A 19,292-nucleotide genomic window follows, 5' to 3' on the forward strand; every position below is an offset into this window, starting at 1 on the left:
ATGAGTTTGCATGTGTGAGTGAGTGTGTGTGTGTGTGTGTGTGTGTGTGTGTGTGTGTGTGTGTGTGTGTGTGTGTGTGTGTGTGTTTCTGTACACTAGAACCGGGGTTTGAACTCAGATTCTCACACCCTTGTTTGGCTTTTTCTGCTCAGGGATGGAACTCCACTACTTGAGCCACTTGTTGGTTAGTTGGAGAGAAGAGTCTGGACTTTCCTGCCTGGGCTGGCTTCAAACCATGATCCTCAGGTCTCCTGAGTAGCTAGGATTACAGGCATAGGCTACTAGTGCTTCCGTGCCTTTGCTTTTTTCTACAAAGGGCCTTGATGTGATATAAATAAGTATAACTTATAAAAGCTTACAGTCTGGTTGAGATAAATTTGCATATGTAGAAGAAAGCACACTGGATTAGGAATACATTTCCCTGTGTATCTGAAAAAGATGTTTAAAAGATTAAGAATGAAATGCTTTCTAAGTCACAAAGCACTAAGTAAATTTAATACACAAACAGATGTATAAATTAAAACAGAAGGATTTTAGCCAAGATAATTATGGAGTCCTATAACAGTCCTGCTTAGTTTTTAGGAAGTAGTAGATTGAATCTTACTGGCTAGTTCCACAGTGAGATATAAAACTGTGCCTTATTGGCTAGTTTAAAAAGAAATGGCTTACCAAATGCTGGTGGCTCATGTCTGTAATCCTACCTACTCAGGAGGCTGAGATCCTTGCATCTTGCCTGGGCAGGCAAGTCCTTGATACTCTTATCTCCAAGTAATCAACCACCAAAAAGCCAGAAATGAAGTTGGGCTCAATTGACAGATCTCTAGCCCTGAGTGAAAAAGCTCATGGACAGTGTCCAGGCCCTAGGACCAGTTCTAGCTTCAGAACCAGCCTGAAAATAAAATGAAATAAATAGCTTGAGTGGGGCACTAGTGGCTCACACCTGAGATCTAAGGATCATGGTTCAAAACCAACCTGGGTAGAAAAATCCATGAGATTCAAATTAACTAGTAAAATACCCAGGAGTAGAGGTATGGATCAAAAGGCAGTTCACCAGCCTTGAATTTTACCCAAAAAAGCTAAGTAAGAGTGTGAGACCCTGAGTTCAAGCCCTAATAGTGCCACTAAAAAAAAAAAAAAAAAAAAAAAAAGAGGGCTGGGAAGGTGGCTCAGTGGTAGAGCGCTTGCCTTGCATGCATGAGGCCCTGGGTTCCATTCCTCAGCACCACATAAGAAAAAAAGAAAAAAAAACGGAAGTGGTGCTGTGGCTCAAGTGGTAGAGCGCTAGCCTTGAGCTGAAGAGCTGAGGGACAGCGCCCAGGCCCAGAGTTCAGGCCCCACGACCGGACCAAAAAAAAAAAAAGAGTGAGAGTAGTGAAGAAATGAAGTTACTGGCCAGGCACGGTGGCTCACACCTGTAATCCTAGCTACTCAGGAGGCTGAGATCTGAGGATCAAGGTTCAAAGCCAGCTGGGGCAGGAAAGTCCATGAGACTCTTATCTCCAATAAACCACCAGAAAACTGGAAGTGGCGCTGTGGCTCAAGTCGTAGAGTGCTAGTCTGGAGCTGAAGAGCTCAGGGACAGCGCCCAGGTCCAGAGTTCAAACCCCATGACCGACAAAATGGAGTTACTATCAGAGGCAAGGTGGAAACATACAGGACAACTAACTAAACAAGAAAAAATATCAGATACTGAAAAATACTACTAAGAATATAATTTATAATAATGTAATAACATTTAGTATTAAAAGAGTTTATTGGAAAGGTCTCAGTTCTAGCACAATAGTTATACAGGAAAATGTTTGATAGCATACCTGCCCTCATGCCAGCAGTATACCCTTCCAGTTGGGAAAACAAAAATGACTCAAGACTTTTCCAAGTTTCCTTAGAAATGTTTACCATTGCATGGGGAGGAAGAGGGAAGAAATGACTCTCAGTTGAGAACTACTGTGATCACAGTCACTAGGAGATAGCTTTTAGCTCCTCCAAATTGTTATCATCATCATACAAGAGCACAATGTATACACTGCCACGTCCACCACCCTTCCTAACTACAGGTACCATCTTTCTCTGGGCCCAACGGTGAAACTTACAGAGCCGCTCACCTCAATAACATTCCAACAGAGCCACTCATCTCAATAACATTCCAAATCCATGACATGGGAACTGACAATACCACCAGACACCATAAAGCAGATGACAAGGTGTCCTGAACTATTGACATAGTGAAGAAATTCAATGAGCAGGGCTTCTAAACTGTTACCCAGCAGCCGACAGGAACAGTACACAGTCTGCCCATGTGAAAGCACTTGTCAATGGCTATAAAAGATAACCCATTACCATGGCAGGAAATCAACACTGCAGTAAATTTCAAAAGAAGAAAAAGGAAAACGAAGAAGTTTAAGGGATGGTAGGAAATCTCCAGGGAGACCGTGTGTTCACCTCATAAATGGGAAGAAAGCTGCAAAGGCCTTGACCACTCTAGGTAGGCAATGACCTTGACTTAACATGGCTAGTGAACAGGAGACAAGAGGAAGCTGGAATGGGTGTTTCAAGAGGTTCTAGGCAATGGTTTGTAGACAGACCTTCTCTCCCTTATCAAAATTACTTCAACACGTGCTGGTGGTTCACATCTATAATCCTTACTACTCAGGAGGCTGAGAGATAAGGATCATGGTCTAAAGCCAAGATGTGGCTCAAGTAGTAGAGCATTAGCCTTGAGCAGAAAAGCTAAGGGATTGCACCTAGGGCCTGAGTTCAAACCCCAGTACGAGCACAAAACAAATTAAAAGCACTTTTGAGCCGGGCGCCCAGTGGCTCACACCTGTAATCCTAGCTACTCAGGAGGCTGAGATCTGAGGATCAGGTTCAAAGCCAGCCCAGGCAGGAAAGTCCGTGAAACTCTTATCTCCAATAAACCACCAGAAAACCAGAAGTGGAGCTATAGTTCAAGTGGTAGAGCACTAGCCTTGAGCTGAATTGCTGAGGGACAGCGCTCAGGCCCAGAGTTCAAGCTCCGTGACCAACAACAACAACAACAACAACAAAGCACTTTTATCTTTAACTCAATCCACAGAAAAATTTTATTTGTAATCTACTAAATGACTCATAAAATTAAAATTCACCACTGAACTAAATATCACCACCTTCCTATATTTATGCTAAAGTTTGAAAACATATTTATTAAGAAATTTTTATTATTTTTTGCCACCAGTCCCCAGAGCTTGAACTCAGAACCTGAAGGCTGTTCCTGAGCTTTTTTGCTTAAAGCTAGTGCTCTGCCACTGGAGCCACAACTTCTTAAATTGGAAGTAAGAGTATCATAGTCTTTCCTGTCCACCTGACCTTCCTTCCCAACCTCAGATCTCAGCCTCCTGAGAAGCTAGGATTGCAGGAGTGAGCTACCAGCATCCAGCTCTCCATAGGAGGCTTTTGAACACAATATTTCATGTGCTAGAGGAAATATTTTTAGTGAGCGTAAAAAGGAATCTTCAAAGTGATGGATACTTATGACAAATTAATTGATTATCATGAGTTACCTTTTCTTTTTTCTTTTTTTTAATGAGTTACCTTTTCTAAATGATATTCTTACAGATTTGTTTGTAATAGAGAATTGATGTGATCCTCTATTATTATCTTCCAAAGTTATCGGCTTTGCTTATCTTCCACATTGATAAAAATCTAAAGAAACAAAATACAGGGATCTCAGAGCACATAATGTAATTTGCATAAATGAACCATTCAGGTTTTAAGAATTCCTTTAAAATAAGTACCTCTCTCTGCAGCCACAGGACCTGAATACCATAGGAGCAGATAGGATTCTTGGGCTCAGGTTGAGCTCTCTTGAATAGAGTCATGATAGTCAACATACATATGTGAACATGGAACTAGGTAACTTGAAAGTATAGATGGGGTTAGGAGAAATAAGGGAGAAAGATGGAAGGGATGATATTGACCAAAATGCATTGTACTCAGCCAGGCACTGGTAGCTCACACCTGTAATCATAGCTATTCAAAAGGCAAAAATCTGAGGATTGGGATTCAAAGCTAGCCCAGGCAGGAAAGTCTGTGAGACTCTTATCTCCAGTTAACCCATCAGAAAACAGGAAGTGGTGCTGTAGCTCAAGTGGTAGAGCACTTGCCTTGAGCTGAAGAGCTAAGGGACAGTGCCCCAGGCCCTGAATTCAAGCCCTGTGACTGACCCCCCCCCCAAAAAAAATGCATTGTACTCATAAACTGTTATGTTTAATTGAAACCCCTTTGTAAAACTACTTAAGGATATTTTTTAATGTGCTTTTGGTGGGAAAGCATGGCAGCAGGTTCTGAAGGCCACAGCGGTTGACCCTCGGAAAAAGAAGTGCATGGTGGAGTCTCCAAATTGGTACAGCCATCCTCATACCGTTAAGTCTTTGATCCTTTACTTACTTAACAGGATTTGTGGCCTATACCTGGCTGTATTGAGAGCTTACTGTCAATCACTTTCCCCTTTTTGAAAAAACATGCAGAGAATCACAAAACTAATAAGTGGGTAGATCTAGTGCTTCAGAATTCCAATTACACATCCAATATTCTTCTTCTCTCTGCTTAATATTTAAAGGAATTTTTGAATACAAATCGTATAAATCACCCAACTGATTCCAGGCCAAGTTTATAAATGGAAAATAATGAATGCTTTGAAATTCTCAGGGAAGTTGTGTTTCTGATGAGGATTTAAAATGGTACAAAAGGAGAAAAAAATAGTATAAAAGGCCTTCATTTCTCAATGTAGCAATAATAAGAGGGGGAAAAAAAGAACAGTAGGGTGCAAAGAACCCACTAAAGAACTAAATTCCAGAAAGATGAACAGGAAGACACAGACACTTCCACACGAAGCAGATAGCCAGTGTGCCAAAATGCAAAAACAATTATGCAAGCCAATACACTTTTACTTCTAGGAATTCTTTTGAGAAAAGTAACATACATACTTACCATGGATTTTATAAGAGATAGGTAAGGTTTAAAAACAATTTAACTACCACACTGGGGAAAACAGAAACTGAATACTGAAGGAGGCACCATTTCTTTGTGTAGAAGCATGTCCACAGCCCAACCTGGGCTTCCTCACAATATGGCTGCCGAGTTCTAAGAGCAAGTATCCCATGGAACAAGAACTAGAAACCATCACCTTCTGTTGTTAAGAATCTGACATCTGGGCACAGAGTCCTGTTTGGTGGAGGCTGAAGAGGGAGAGGGAGAAGGGGAGAGAGGAGGAGAGAGTGTCACCAGCTGCTCATACACGGCCAGCGGCACCAGCCGTGATCCACCCTCGGGTGGATGGCTCCCCCCATCCTGTCCTAGGCCTATGGGGACGGTTGGGAAGACCCGACCTCGTTCACCTTTGGGGGGCAGAAGCTCCACCCGATGGATTCCTTCTGGAACGACTCCAATGCCGGCTCCAATGCCGGCCTCTCCCCGACCTACCACCAGCTCTTCTACTCCAAGGTGACCTTGACGTCCACTCTGAGGAATCGCCTCTACCCGGTGTCCTCCCGCCATCTGGATGGGGCTGCTCGCCTCCTTCTTCATGGTGCTCACCTTTACCTGCGGCCTGCACATGATACTCAGCCTCGACACCATGCAGCGCTTTGATGACCATAAAGGCCTCGCTGTTTCTTTCACCCAAATCGTCCGAGCTGTGGCAGGCACTGAGGGTTTGGGGGTGTGGGGCATCCAGGCTGTCATTGTCACACCTCCTACCCCATACCATGAACCTCCTCGGCCTGTCTGGACCCGGCCTCCACCTGCTGAGGGTCTTCCCTGGGCTAGTCCACCATTCCTGTCGAGATGTACATATTCTGCAAAGCTCTGAGCTCTCTGACGAGCCATAAGTGTAAGGGGTAGCAGATCTAGGGTCTCCCTTCTTACTTATTCTTGTCTGTCCACCGGTGTTCCCTGTATTGGAAGTGCTTATTCCTTGCATTGTAGCGCATGCTCCCCTCAGAAACGTTCTGGGACTTTGTAGCAGCCAGAAGCTTGAGGTGGTGTGAGTTTGGGGAGTGTGTGGAAATATGATTTCACTGTCTGACTAGCTCTGCTAGCATCATGACTTTTATTTCTGTGATGTGATAAGAATGAACAGTACATCCAGATTTCTTTCTGAGGGCTAAAAAAGGGACCTGCACCACAGACGTGTTGGGAGCAATCACTGGGTCTCTGTCATGTTGCCACGAGGCATGCCCGGTGGGAGCTTGGGTGCTCTATTATTCCCTTCCTAATAAAATAAAACCAGGTCACATGAGAGAGGAAGAAGGGGGAGAGAGCAATCACAGTATTAATATATATGTCAAAATGGAAAGTTGAGGGGATGGGGGTACAATAAAAGGGATGCTATTGATCAAGAAACATCATAATTATACACTGGCATGTTGAATGGTAATTAAAGGCCAGGCATGGGTGGCTCACATCTGTAATCCTAGCTACTCAGGAAGCTGAGATCTGAGGATCATGGTTCAAAGCTAGCTGGGGCAGGAACGTCCATGAGACTCTTATCTCCAATTCATCACAGAAAAATCTGGAAGTGGAGTTGAGGCTCAAGTGGTAGAACACTAGCCTTGAGCCAAAAATGAGCTCAGGGACAGAGCCAAGGCCTGGAGTTCAAGCCCCAGGTCCAGCAAAAGAATAAATAAAATTATATATAATTTAAGGAGAAAAAAAGCATGTCTAGTGAAAGAAGTCAGACTAATAGGAGTAGATCCTAAATCCCTATGCAGGAAGTTCAAGAACAGTCAAAACTAATTTGCAGTAATAAAAGATGAGCAGTTGCCCCTGGGAGGTTATGGCTGGAAGTGGGGCACCCAGAAACTGTAGACGAGATGAAATGTTCTTTCTCTTCATTTGCATGTTGACATCTTAGGTTTATACACATGTCAAAACTCAATGAACTGCACACTTACAATCTGCATTTTCTGTACCTAAATTAGACAGAAATAGAGCTGATCAAAAGGCAAGCCCAAAACAAAAATTATTAAAGTACAAGCACCTCTGTGGTTCTCTACTAGATATTGATTCTGACAAACCAACTATAAAAAAAAAAAAAACATAATTAGGACATTTGGGAAAATTTCATTGTGTTCAGGTATTGATTTGTAAAGGCCAAGATATCTAGCTTCAAGATATATTATAAAAAGCTGTGCACAGTATGATCTTATACAGTTAAAAATATTACTTATATGTATTCATAGGAAAACATGGAAGGGAATTATGATCTGGCATTCTATTGTAATCTCTGTACTAGGAGAAGTCATTTCTTTTGTAATTTGTCCACATGTCTTCTAATCTTACACACAATGCACAACAGTGCTTCTGTAACAGAAGAATACATGAATACTTTGAATTTTGTTTGTGAAAGCAGTGTTGAACTTCTTTTTCTTTTTCTTTCTTTATTTTTTTGCCAAATATCACCAAGAATTTTTTTTTTTTTTTGGTCAGTCATGGGGCTTGAATTCGGGGCTTAGGTGTTGTGTCTGAACTTTTTTGCTCAAGGCTAGCTTTCTGCCACTTTCAGCCACAGCTCCACTTGCAGTTTTCTGGTGGTTAATTGGAGATAAGAGTCTCACGGACTTTCCTGCCCGGGCTGGCTTTGAACCTTGATCCTCAGATCTCAGCCTCCTGAGTAGCTAGGATTAAGGCGTGAGCCACCGGCGCCCAGCTGCCATTTTTTTTTTTTTCTGAGTGTGAATTCAATTTAAAAGTCTGATGAGCAGAGCCTGACACCAAAACATACATAGTAAAGTCACCTCCATTAAACCCTTACCACATCAGTGACTGTGTTTTGTGACAATTTTCCTAGAAAGGGGAAAACGTTATACCCAGTTGCGGGTGAGGAGGAACTGTCTACAGAGTCACCAAACTAGCCAAAGGCTAGTCATGCACGGCTCCAGATTCTCCCATCACTTACCATACTACTGCTACACGCGTGTCATTTCTCACAACGCTGTTGTGAGACTGGAGTTGCTCTGCTGGAGAACTAAAGCATAGAATTGGAGTCATTTCCTCAGCGTTAGCCACTTGCCTAGCTAGCTAGTGGTGGAACCAGGACATGAAAGCAACTGCATCCACCACAGACCAGCGAACGCTACACTGCATCCCAGGCTTTATCTGCAAGAAGCAGTCCCTTCATATAACTCCAGGCTTCCACGCCGCACAGCCTAGAAAACGTCTCGATAAGAGAACTGATATTTATGAAGGGTTATTTGAAGGAAATGAGCCTATCCATTTCTTTAGAATCTAGTGCTAAAGCCTGGTCATCAGAACCTTGCCAGTTCAGAACATATTATCTTAGCCTGCTACAAAATTGCTTTCCTGGAATTCAGCATTCTGTCCCTGGCACTTATTGAAGGGTAAGTCAAAAAAAAAGCAAGCAAAAACACATAAATTCCTTCTGTGTGTTTGCAAGTAGAGAAGTCCTCAGAGAATACTGAACCTCATTTACACATGCCCTGTAATTGAGACACGGCTCCAATGAGGACCTAGTGTTTCAAACTAGGTTCTGAATAAAACTGAGCTCCTTGAGGAATTTCCTCAGCATTTCTTTTAAAATTCTAAAAACACTTAAATAGTGTTTACTTCACTCTCAGCTTTACCAATTCAAGTAGCTTTGATTTAAGGCTCTTCATGGATTTACAAAGAAATTACTTCTAAGTTCTCCCTAAACTTAGAAGAAACTGAGGCATGGAGTAATTACTTAATTTGCCCAAAGTCACATAGATTTTGTTTTGGGTGTTTTTGTTGTTGTTTTTCCCCCCTTTACTTAAACTATTTTCTTTGCATGTTTTCTTTCATACTGTGCTTCACAGGCAGAAATTTCCCCAACGCTAACAGCTCCGTAGGATGCTCTCACCTGTAAACACACATGCTGTTCTCCTTTGTAGTTCTAGTAATGCATTACATTTTGCATTTTTTGTTGTTTGGGAAGAAAAGGGTATAAAAATAAGAATAGAGCCAAAGATGGAGAGCTAGGGGAAAAGAATCACAATTATGTAATTTTTTTGGTACACAGTTTCTATATACTAAGCCAAGTACTTTGTAACATGAAACCAAGAATAAACAACAAGTCTGGTGTTGCATTACCAGCTTGATGTAAGTTTGCCTGGAGCTGTGGCTCACGCCTGTAATCCTAACTACTCAGGAAGTTGAGATCTGAGGATTGCAGTTCAAGGTCAGCCCCAGTAGAAAAGTCCATGAGACTCTTACCTAATTTTTTGTATTAAAAAAAAAAAAAAGCAGGTAGTGGCAGTGTGGCTTAAGTGGTAGAGCATCAGCCTTGTCTGAAAAGACCAAGTAAGAGTACAAGGACCTGAGTTCAAGTCCCACTACTGGCATGCACACACACACACACACACACACACACACACACACACACACACACACACACACACACACGTCTTACATAAGTTCAAACTAAATCAAATATTGGCACAAAGGTATGAATGGGATTAATTCAAATAAAGAGATTGTTTAGATAAAAGAGAAGTGGATGGCAATTTTTTTTAATCTGCTGAACCAATTCAATGAGTTCAAGGGGGAAAAGCAAAAGATATAAAAGTATGTTTGTACAGGACTTTGTCATTGTACTGCCCAGAGCTTATCTTTTTGAAGTGATTTTTCTCTTATAGAGGCCAGAAAAGCAATAAATTTAACAAGGCACATGAAGGCATTCAGGGACCAAACTACATAAACCACTTGCAAGAACACAATCATAAGAAGAAATACCTGTTCTTGTCTTTTGTTGGAGATAAGCTACTTCAGCCACGACAAACTTTTATTTGTCATCATTCCCAGGCAATTCGCGTTTAGCACTGAGGTGAGAGTTTAGGTCTGCCCCGAACCAAAGCCACTTCACACAGGGAGATGTTTTTCAACTTGGTAACATCGCTTTTGTCGGAAAAGGGACAAGAATCATATCCCTGGACAATTGATGTAAAAATAAATTCCACTTTATCCGGATACATTATTTCCTATCCACAACGCTTATTGCTGATTCTTCCAGGAGTCACGCTGAAGATTTTCCCAACATTATCTCATAGAACACAAATTGAGGAGCCAAGTGACCTTTCTCCAGGAAAACAGATCATATTCACAGAGCAAGGCCAAGCTCTTAATTACTGCTGCCAGAGTTGGGGGGGGGGGGAGGGGGGAGGAGGTTGGTCTTAGCCAAGACAATGTATTTTGTTACAATTCTGGAGGTAGGAAGGCTACCATAAAGATGTCAACACATGCTGCAATCTAGCTACTCAGGAGGCTAAGATCTGAGGATCCAGGTGGAAAGTCAGCCCAGGCAGGAAAGTCCATGAGACTCTTATGTGCAATTAAGCCCTAAAATGCAAGAGGTAGAGCTATGGCTCAAGTGGTGGAGTGCTAGTCTTGAGCAAAAAAAGCTCAAGGACAATACTCAGAGCCCTGAGTTCCAGCCTTATTACCAACATGAGAGCGAGCAAGCAGGTGGAAGAGAGAGAGAGAGAGAGAGAGAGAGAATTGATTTCTGTGTGTGTGTGTGTGTGTGTGTGTGTGTGTGTGCGCGCACGCGCATTAATACTGGGACTTGAACTCAAGGCCTTGTGCTCTCTTCCTTGGCTTTTTTGCTCAAGGCAAGTGCTCCACCACTTGAGCCACAGCTCCACTTCTGGCTTTTTGGTGTTTCATTGGAGATCTGAATCTCATGGGCTGGTCTGGGAATGTGGCTTAGTGGCAGAGTGTTTGCCTAGCATGCATGAAGCCCTGGGTTCAATTCCTCAGTACCACCTACACAGAAAAAGCCAGAAGTGGCACTGTAGCTCAGGTGATATAGTGCTAGCCTTGAGCAAAAAGAAGCTCAGGGACAGTGCTCAGGCCCTGAGTTCAAGCCCCAGGACTGGCAAAAAAAAAAAAAGAATCACAAGAGGTCTTTGTTGTTGTTTTTAATGTACTATATGATTTTTTTTGTTTCCTTTGTATGTTCTTCCCTCTACGGTGATCGATCCTCTGTTGTCACTGTACTTGATTTTGGTATCCTCCATCTTGTATATATATTTGTCTAACTTGGGGAGGGGAAGGGGAATAACAAAACGCTGAAACAAGGACACAGGATGACCCATTGCAACAACCATACCCACAAGACAGCGTATTGGAAATGAACCTTACAACTTCAGGGTGGGAGGGGGGAGTGAGGGAGGTGGGGGAGGGAAGGAAGGGATAATGGGAGAACAACACCAGAAGGAGCAACAATGCTCCACAAGAAATATACTCATGCAACCGTAACCCCTCTGTACAGCATCTTTACAAGAAAATCAAATTTTAGAAAAGAATCTCATGGGCTTTCCTTCCCAGGCTGACTTGGAACTGCGATTCAGCCTTCTGAGTAGCTAGGATTAGAAATGCGAGCCTCACAATTGGTTTCTTCTTATAGCCCTTCTCCTTGGTTTGCAGATGGCCGCCATTTTTTTTGCCTTGTATTCTCTTGGTCTTTCCTGCTGGTGTCTAGATTCACATTTCCTCTTCACCAGTCATATTATAATGTAGGGCATACCTTAATAAGGTCATTTTTAACTTATTTAAATACACTATCTTCACACCGGTACCAGGGGTTAGAATTTCAATGTGAATGGGGGTGGGGGGTGGGAGGCCCCCACCACTGATCCCACAACACTGTAGCTGGGCCATCATTTCACCAATATCTCTCTCTCTCTCTCTCTCTCTCTCTCTCTCTCTCTCTCTCTCTCTCTCTCTCTCTCTCTCTCTCTCTCTCTCTCTCTCTCTCTCTCTCTCTCTGCTATGTTCTCAATAAATTGGGTTTTGGGGGACCAAGTACTCCAGCTCAGCAACCCTATTTCTCATAGGTCACATGAAGAAATTAAAAAACTGATGGCTTTCTGCCTGAAGCCATTTGAACAGGCTTAAGTAGAGAAGGATTTCAACTACAAAATAAATTAGAATCACAGTTTTTCAAACTCTTGTATGACATAAATGTGAACTGAGAAAACATCTCAAATTAGGCTTCTACCAATAAGAGTAAAAAGTGACTTTAATTTCTGAGGATTCTGTTAGGCATTAAGAAAGAACTCAGCAGAGAAGAAAACAGAAATTGAGCAGTGGAAAGGGAACCACGGTCCTTACAAAAACTTTAAACTCCTGAGTTGCTTAATTGGCCATAAAAATGTCACCATACATATATTTTTATGCCCCCAAATATGATCCTAATAGAAACATAGTGGAAGTATATGCATTTTTCTCTAATTACTACAGATTCTATTCACAAAGGTTAATACCCAACATATTTCCAACACACAAGACCATAAATGAAATCGTGTTTCTCAACATCTAAATTACCTTATGATTTTTTCCCATTTGAATAAAAAAGATGCTTTTTCCAGAAGATTATTCCTTCATTTGCTTGCTAACCTCACCATTTTTCTGTTATAACCAGTAACTACCCAGCACTCTCCAACATAAAATTAATATTTCCTATTTTTTCTGCTCTCAAATATGTTTGAAGAATTCATCTCTTTGATACATATCACTGTAATAGTTAATTTTTTTTTTCTCTTTCTTTTTGCTTGAACTCAGGGCCTGGGCACTGTCCCTGAGCTTCTTTTGCTCAAGGTTAGCACTGTACCACTTGAGCTGCAGCACCACTTCTGGCTTTTTTCTATTTCTGTGGTACTGAGGAATCAAACCCAGGGCTTCATGCATGCTACGCAAGCACTCTACCACTAGGCCACATTTCTAGCCCTAATAAATTTTTGTGTGCACCAGTACTGAGGCTTGAACTCAGTACTTAGCTTTCTTCACTCAACACTGGTGCTTTACCATTTGAGCCATACCTCAACTTCTGCTTTCTGGCGGTTCACTGGAGATTTTAGTATCATGGACTTTTCTGCCTTGGCTAGCTTTGAACAAGAATCTTCAGATCTCAGATTTCTAAGTAGCTAGGATTACAGGTGTGAGTCACTGGCAACCAGTAGTAAATTTTTTTTGGAAGTTTTGTTATGTAGCTCAGGCTGGCCTAGAATGCTTTGTCTATAACTCAGGCTAGCCTCCAACTCCCAATCCTCCTGCCTCAGCCTCTGAAATGCCAGAATTCGTGTATACCACCATACCCAGCTGTGATAGTTAATTTGATGGTCAACAAATCTGGTTGTAGGATGCACGGGTTTCATTTGACCATAACACAAGACACTGGTGAAAAGCATTGTGTCTACCTCTGCCATCGTCCACACTTCAGCACACCCAGCCTGATGCTCAGCTTTGCTGGTGGCCACACTAAGCTCTGATTGGCTGTAGTTTTCATGGTCCTTCATCATTCCTGGACTCACAGAACAGCAATCCCAGGTCTGGTCTTTCCTTTTTGTCAACATTACAGCAGATAGAACTGGAGGTATAGTGGCTCAAGTGGTACAGCACCAGCCTTGAGTGGAAAAAGCCAAGCGAGAATGCAAGGCCTTGAGTTCAAGACCCCATACAGGTACACACACACACACACACACACACACACACACACACACACACACACACACACACACAAATAACATCCCAGCAGATACCCTCAAAATGGCACTAACATCACAGAAACTGAAAATGATCCAGGCTTTTCCCATTTCTTTCAACCTCAAGGTTTTATGGGCTTTCTTTTCTTCCTTGTAGTACTGATTTGAACTCAGGTCCTCTGACTAGGCAAGTTATCTACCACACTTCCAATCCTTTCTTGCTTTTATTTATTTCATTTTCAGATCGAGTCATTATTTTGCCCAAGTTGGGCTCAGACTGTGGTCCTACAATGTCTGACTTCCATGTAGTAGGGACAGTAGGCAAAAAAAGGGAGAGAGGGGATTTGCTTCTATGGTATTTGGTGTGTGGGTAACAGCAGGAGGGAGCGGATCTTTTTAAAGTCCTGAGATCAGAATTGTATTTCCAAGGGAACCCTAACCATCCCAGTTCTATTATCAGCTAAAAAAAACTATCCAAGGGCGTGGTTTCAGGGATAGTGGCTTGAATACAACTGTAAGACCCTGAGTTTAACCCCTTTGGCTGAAAAATAAAAATCCATTAAAATGCAGTCTCTCTCCCTGCTCTAGCTACCTTTCATTTCTTCTAAGCCTATCCTAGAAAGAATGATATAGTGCACCATATGTTCCCATATGAAATATGCATTTAAAACATGTTGGTCAAAGTATTGGGGACCATAATTTCTGAGTGTTTTGATAGATAACCACCATGTTTTCTTTCTTTATCCTTCAGCTCACGATGGATGACTTGCACACCAGGTTTTAATGGTCCTTCTTGCCTGTATTACTTCAGTATAACACCAAAATGTTCAAAGCAAAATATTCTTTATTCTTACCCCCAGAGGAAATACTGAGAATTGAAGAATATATGGCATTATTATAGAGTCTGCATATAATTAGTGTTTCTTAATAAAGGTAAAATCGTGCCAAATTTGAATATTTAGATCAGTAATGATGTTGATTTTATTAAAATGAAAGGTTATATCAAGAAATATACACATCCAGAATTTTCATTACCAAAACCTCTGTGCTTAGTCATGCACATTTGATGTATTTGATATGGTTTGTTTGCTTTGTAGAAATAAAACATACAGAAGTGATAGAATTAGATACAGCACAGCCTAAGTCAAAGGACATACAAGGAGGGCTCCAACCTGCCTGTCTCCGCAGTACGGTGTTTCCCTAGAAAGCACAGGCTGTGAGTTCAAACCTCAGTACTGCCAAAAACAAAGACAGAGATACTGATAGAAAGCAGGATCAAAAGGTAGAGATGATATGATAGAGATGTGAGAGAGGGTGTATCTCCGGAAAGCTTGAGACCCAAGAAAGAGGGAAGAGAAGAGGGGCAGAAAGGGCTGATGTAGCCAGACGTCAGTGGCTCACGCCTGTAATCCAGCTACCTAGAAGGCTGAGATCTAAGGATTTACATTGAAACCAGCCCAGGTAGGAGAGTCTGTAAGACTCTCAACTCCAATTAACCACCAAAAAGCCAGAAGTGGAGCTGAGGCTCAAGTGGTAGAGTGCTAGTCTTGCACAAAAAAAGCTCAGAGACAGAACCTAGGCCCTGAGTTCAAGCCCCAGGACTGGCATGAGGGGGGAGGGGGAGGGAGGGAGAGAGGGAGAGGAGGAGGAAGGAAGGAAGGAAGGAAGGAAGGAAGGAAGGAAGGAAGGAAGGAAGGAAGGAAGGAAAGAAGGAAGGAAGGAAGGGAGGGAGGGAGGGAGGGAGGCAGGGAGGGAGGCAGGGAGGGAGGGAGGGACCATTCTGATTCCCACAGAAGCTGGCATTAATTTACATTTCCACCAGTGGTAAATAGGGATCTTTTCCCCCACATCCTCTCCAGCATTTCTTGCTTTCTGCCTTCTTAACCATGGTCATTCTGACTAAGGTAAGATGGAATCTCAATGCACGTTTTATTTGTTTGGTTTTGTTTTATGTGTGGTGCTGGGAATTAAACCCAGGGCCATACCCATGCTGGGCAAGTACTATACCACTTGGGCCACATCACCAGCCCTTCCTTCCCCCAATTTTTTTGAGCTAAGATCTCTACAACTTTGCCTAGGCTGACCTAGCACCTTTCATCCTGCTCCCTCCACGTCCTGAGTAGCTGGGGTTACAGGCATGCACTACCATACCCGGTTTCAATGTAGTTTTGATTTGCATTTCCCTGATGGACAAACATCCTATTTTTGTTTTGCATGTACCTATTGGCCATTTTATGAGAAGTGTCTATTTATCTAGCTGAGTTCTCAAGGACTGTCATCAATCTTTTCTGGACTCATCACTGACAGTTTGATTCTTTCTTGAAGCAGGGGCCAAGTCAATATCAGACATGCAGGATGTGTGCTGGGAGAGAGGCCTGTGATGAAGAAAGGTGAAGACCGTCCAGTGTGATGGAACACGACAGCGGGGCCAGAAATGAGGGAAGGAACGGGCTGTCTCACCGCACCGGTATACAAATCCTTCCTCCAGAACCAGGCAGGGCTCTCATCAGAAGTCACGTGTTAGGGAGAAATCCGGGGAGGGCAGGGAAAATGGTCCCCTCATAGCTCTCACTGCGCATGCTCACTGGCGGAAAGCGGCCCAGGAAAAGCATGGTGTCAACCGTGGGGAGGGGAGCCAGCCACTTCTGGGATGGGCCCAGCGCCTTGGACAGAGGTCAGAGTGTCACGGAGACTCTGGGTCAACTCACAGGGCGCCCTGAGACGTTTCAAACAGGGCAAGTTTTGTTCAGCTGTCTTCACTGAGCTTCTGCTATTGGAAAAGATAAATTCACATTTGCTAGATTATTCTGTGTCTTTGCTTGGTGGATTCAGATTATTCTGTGTCTTTGCTTGGTGGATTCATTACTAGAAATGTCCTCAGAGACCGTGTGTGTCTGTCCTTCCGTGAACTGCTGTAAGTCTAATAATTCTGCTGGATATATATATATATATAAAGCCCTGGAACTGTCAAACAACCATCTGTCACTGCCCTCTACTGTTAAGAGATCCTGCCTCCAAGAGTCCCATCTGTTTTTTGTTTTTTGTTGTTTTTTTTTTTTGTCGGTCGTGGGGCTTGAACTCTGGGCCTGGGCGCTGTCCCTCAGCTCTTCAGCTCAAGGCGAGAACTCTACACTTGAGCTACAGCGCCACTTCCGGTTTTCTGGTGGTTTATTAGAGATAGGAGTCTCACAGTCTTCCCTGCCTGGGCTGGCTTTGAACCGTGATCCTCAGATCTCAGCCTCCTGAGTAGCTAGGATTACAGGCGTGAGCCACCGGCGCCCGGCGAGTCCCATCTGTTTATGGTTAATTTTTTTTCCCCTCATGGAAAGTTCCAATTGAATCTAAAAGCAGAAAGAATAGGATGAGTGAATGAATACCTACACATGAACAAATGAATAAGCACATAATAGCTGCCATTTGACATTCATCTTCATAGCCTTCTTCTAAAAGATTTAGAAGCAAATCCCTAGGCATTATATTAATTGGTTATTTAATATTCCATTATAAAGTTTTTAAATGAAATGAACATCTTTTGTGAATATCGGGGTGTGTGTGTGTGTGTGTGTGTGTGTGTGTGCCCGCACACGTGTGTTTGTATGTGTTTGTGTATAAGTGTGTGTTTTGGTACTAGGGCTTGAACTCAGAATTTCACATCCTTGCTTGGCTTTTTCTACTAAAGGCAAGTACTCTACCTTTGAACCACAGCTCCACTTCTGACTTGGAGAAAAGAGCCTCATAGATTTGTTTACCTGGACTAGCTTTGAACCTCGCTCTTCAGAGCTCAGCCTCCTGAGTAGTTAGGATTATAAGCGCCTTTGACACCTAGTGACTTATCAGGAAGTTTTCATTACTAATGTTTTTCCAGTAAAATTATTTTTATTATATTTCTGTTATCTTTAAATAATTGTACCAAGGGGTTAGTAATCAATGTACCAGTTTATAAGTACAATGCATCATGATTGATTATCACCCCTTTTCCAGTAAAATTATTTTGTTAAATGTTTAGTTAATCTTTTAGAATTAGTGTGTATAGGGAGGGGGGGTAGGAAGGGATGGGAAGGGGAAACAAAGGAGGAGGCTACAATGCTTGATAAGAAATGTACTCATTATCTTGCCCATGTAATTGTAACCCCTCTGTATGGTATTTTCACAATAAAAAAAAAGAACTAGTGTGTATATATGTGTGCCTCGTCACATGATTTAACACTGATCCAGATTCAGCCCAAAGAAATCTCCCCATAGCATCTTTATAGAAGATTCTATCAAAATAAAAATAAGCATTGTACACCAGTGTCTCATCCCTATAATCCCAGCTACTCAGGAAGCTGAGATCTGAAGATCATAATCTGCAGGCAGCCCTGGCAGCAAAAGTCTGTAAGACTCTTACCTCCAGTTAACCACCAAAAAGCCTGAAGTGGAGTTGTGGCTCAAATGGCATTAGCCTTGGCAAAAAAAAAAAAAACTTCAGGGACAGTGCCAGGTGCTGAGTTCAACACTTAGTACCACCACACATACACCCACACATACTAATTAATTAAGGTAATCAAATAAAAAATGAACATTCATTATTAGTTAAACCAACAAAGATGTGTTCTTAACTTCTTAACTTTTCCTCAGTTTCCCAAACCACAAATCCCTTGTATGTACCAGAAAGTAGAAACCTCTCCAAACTAGCATCATCTAAAGCAAATCTTAGCCGATGAGCTGAGGGCAGACGATGGGTAACGAACCGTGCAGAAGCTGCTCTGAGAGGCTCCCAGTTTGAAAAGAGCATTGTCAAACTGACAGAGCATTTGTCTCAGTAAATATTCTCGTTCATTCCTAAACCATTCAAGCGAGAGAAGGTGAAGTCTCTAATGAATACTTTGTAATGCCCAAGCTGAAAAATTCTTGCTCTAACTTGCTCTTTGGGAGAAATACAAGGTGAAGAGATGGGGTCCTAAATGAAGGAGAGACATCCACTGCTAACCATTGCAGGCCAGTCTGCAGCAAAATGGGCCTCTCCACAAGACAATGTATGAAGAACATCAGAAAGCTTCCCAGACAGCCAGAACCCAAGGAACCGCATTGCTGGAGACACATGAAATCCAGAAAAGTGAGACCAACACTCTGGCCCACTTCCCTCTCAAACATTTGGTGATTCACAAGTGATACAAGGCAAGTGGGTTTCTTAAATATCCAAAATCCAGACAGAACATGCCGTGTATTTCTTCATGGAAAACACAGGTCCGCTGAGATGCTCTCCATTAAACCCCGTGGCATCCCACAGTCCTGCCAGCCACTGAAGTAAGAGCACTCTCTGCCTTCCCCACGCAGCTCTGTGACGAAGATGGCAGTAGGGGTGATGTCATGGCTGCAGGAAACTCTGCCCGTGTCCACTGGGTCCTGGTTTAGTTCTGGATATTGTAGCTAGTGGTGGTGCCTCATGTCTATAATCCTAGCTATTCAGGAAGCTGAGATCTGAAGATCAAAGTTCAAAGCCAGGCTAGGCAACAAGTCCATGAGACCCTATCTCAGAGAGAGACAGAGAGAAAGAGAGAGGGAGGGAGAGGACATAGGGAGAGAAAGAGAGAGGGAGGAAGGAAGCAAGCAAGCAAGCTAGCTAGCTAGCTCTCTTGGAATGGGACTGGGTCCACTGGATATTGGACCAAGATCTAAAACTAAGAAGTCCCAGTAAATAAATAAAAACAGTGATCAATGTTGGCTCACCAATTATAACAAATATATCATATTAATGTAATGGAAGAAAGCAGATGTAGAGTATATACTAACTTCTCAATTTTTCTAAAACTGCTC

This window comes from Dipodomys merriami, unplaced genomic scaffold (genome assembly GCF_024711535.1).
Source record: "Dipodomys merriami isolate MVZ:Mamm:240054 unplaced genomic scaffold, mDipMer1.0.p SCAF_148, whole genome shotgun sequence".
In the NCBI taxonomy this organism is placed as follows: Eukaryota; Metazoa; Chordata; class Mammalia; order Rodentia; family Heteromyidae; genus Dipodomys; species Dipodomys merriami.